General features: G+C 43.3%; 1 non-coding gene across 1 annotated transcript; it reads left to right on the top strand.

Moving 5' to 3' along the window:
* Window positions 1-605: 605 nt before the first annotated feature.
* Trnas-cga (transfer RNA serine (anticodon CGA)) lies at window positions 606-680 on the top strand. The gene has a single exon. It is a non-coding gene; the product is annotated as a tRNA-Ser (tRNA).
* The last annotated feature ends 1,889 nt before the right edge of the window (window positions 681-2,569 follow it).

The raw sequence follows: 2,569 nt of genomic DNA, 5'->3' as shown, positions 1-2,569 counted from the left end.
CTGTTTTGAGGATTCTGAAGGCACATAATCATCTTGCGTATCATATCACGCTGACACAGGCATTAACGCCGAAAGATATGCAAATAAGCGTGCATTTCTGCCAATGGGCCTTGGAAATGATAAGAGGTGACAATGATTTTTTTAAGATACGTTATGTTCACCGATGAAGCCACATTCAAAACTAATGGCGAATTACAGAATGAGATTTTCATTCTGCAGCGGAGTGTGCGCTGATATGAAACTTCCTGGCAGATTAAAACTGTGTGCCCGACCGAGACTCGAACTCGGGACCTTTGCCTTTCGCGGGCAAGTGCTCTACCAACTAAGCTACCGAAGCACGACTCACGCCCGGTACTCACAGCTTTACTTCTTGCAGTACCTCGTCTCCTACCTTCCAAACTTTACAGAAGCTCTCCTGCGAACCTTGCAGAACTAGCGCTCCTGAAAGAAAGGATATTGCGGAGACATGGCTTAGCCACAGCCTGGGGGATGTTTCCAGAATGAGATTTTCACTCTGCAGCGGAGTGTGCGCTGATATGAAAAGTTTGGAAGGTAGGAGACGAGGTACTGGCAGAAGTAAAGCTGTGAGTACTGGGCGTGAGTCGTGCTTCGGTAGCTCAGTTGGTAGAGCACTTGCCCGCGAAAGGCAAAGGTCCCGAGTTCGAGTCTCGGTCGGGCAAACAGTTTTAATCTGCCAGGAAGTTTCATAATGGCGAATTAAATCGTCATGATTGTCATTACTAGTCCTCTGTCAATCCACACAGGCACAGACCCGTTGACAGTCAACACAAATGGTCGTTAATGGTCTGGTGTGGAATTTTAAACGGTTACTTGATAGGACCGTATTTTTTTTGACCGAAATGTTACTGAGGTATCTTATTTACAATTTCCCCGCTTTGATTTGTTGGAGCTAATGGAAGATGTTGATTTAGAAACTAGGCAACGAATGTGGTTCCAACAGGATGGAGCAGCTCCCCATCATGATAAAAATGTGCGGAACGCTTTAAATTTACGGTACTCTGGTCGGTGGATAGGACACCGTGCACCAATTCAGTGACTTCCATGTTCACCAGACCTATCACCTTCTGATTTTTTCTTGTGGGGTTATTTAGAAAATATTGTTTATGACAGACAGCGCACAACCCGAAAAGATATGAAGCAACGCATTCGAAGAGCGTGTGCAGCCATACCACAGGATGTGCTGCTCAAAACAGTGGAGAATTTTCTCAGACGATTGGCTTTATGCATGAAGCAAATTGGGATAATTTTGAACAATTTCTTCGTGGCTTATTTCATTAATTAAGCACCCCAAATTGTTAGAGGCAAGAGGACTCACACTAATGAATCACCCCAACATGTGAGAGGCAAGGGGACTCACACTAATGAAGCACTCCAAGGGAACATCATTCTACTGCGTCCATATCGTTGTTCCCGGGTAACGCTAAAAGTAGGATACAATACATTTTGTACAAAAATAGCACAATTTGGCGTAACGAAAGAATTGGTGCACATCTTTTATCGATTTGATGTGTCTTTCTCGGATCATTCTAAATAAATCAGAGTTCTTCCCCAATTTTACTTTTTTCTCGATTTCAGCGCCATTTGTTAATGGGTTGAAAAATGTCTCAGACAAACTTGATTACTCTTTTATGGAGGATCCGAATCTGCAATAAAAAAGTGGTGTTTCCATTTAAGATTTAAAAGTTGCTCCCCCGCCCCAACCAAGGGGGCGGTGGCTAAGGGTCACGTGTAGTATAATTTGATGTCCTCGTCTGAGCTTACGAGCTTGTCTTACCCACTATTTTTACCCTATGTATAGTTTTCGAGATAATCTCATCCGAAACTTCAGATGGACCACCCTGTATATAAATATTATCCTTGTTTTGCTTTTGTTGATGTTCATCTTATATCCTCCTTTCGAGACACAAGTGAAACTTCCTGGCAGATTAAAAGTGTGTGCCGGACCGAGACTCGAACTCGGGACTTTTGCCTTTCGCAGTCAAGTACTCTACCATTTGAGCTACCCAAGCACTACTCACTACCCGTCCTCACAGCTTTAATTCAATTCCGCTAGTGCCTCGTCTCCTACTTCCCGAACTTCGCAGAAGCTCTCCTGCAGACCTTGCAGAACCAGCACTCCTGGAAGAAAGGTCCCGAGTTCGTGTCTCCGTCCGACATACAGTTTTAATCTGCCAGGAAGTTTCATAGCAGCGCAAACTTCGCTGCAGAGCGAAAATTTCGATCTGTCTCTTCTAAGTCTTACTGCCTCTGACAGAATTATAGTCTAATCGGCAAATCTTCAAGTTTCCATTTCTCATCTCTAAACTTAAATTCCTACTCCAAATTTTTCTTTGGTCTCCTTCAATGCTTGTTCAAAATATAGATTGAATAAAATTGAGGAGAGGTTACAATCCTGTGCCACTCCCTTCTCAACCACTACTTCCCTTTCACGCCCTTCGACTCTTACAATTGCTGTCTTTTTTTTATAAACCTGTAAATAGCCTTTCGCTCTTTGTATTTCACCCCTACTCCCTTCAGAATTTCAAAGAGAGTATTCCAGTCAACATTG

The sequence above is a fragment of the Schistocerca serialis genome, chromosome 6 (assembly GCF_023864345.2).
Source record: "Schistocerca serialis cubense isolate TAMUIC-IGC-003099 chromosome 6, iqSchSeri2.2, whole genome shotgun sequence".
NCBI classification, from domain to species: domain Eukaryota; kingdom Metazoa; phylum Arthropoda; class Insecta; order Orthoptera; family Acrididae; genus Schistocerca; species Schistocerca serialis.
Note: the sequence above shows the minus strand (reverse complement) of the source record. Positions and strands in the feature narration are given on the sequence as shown.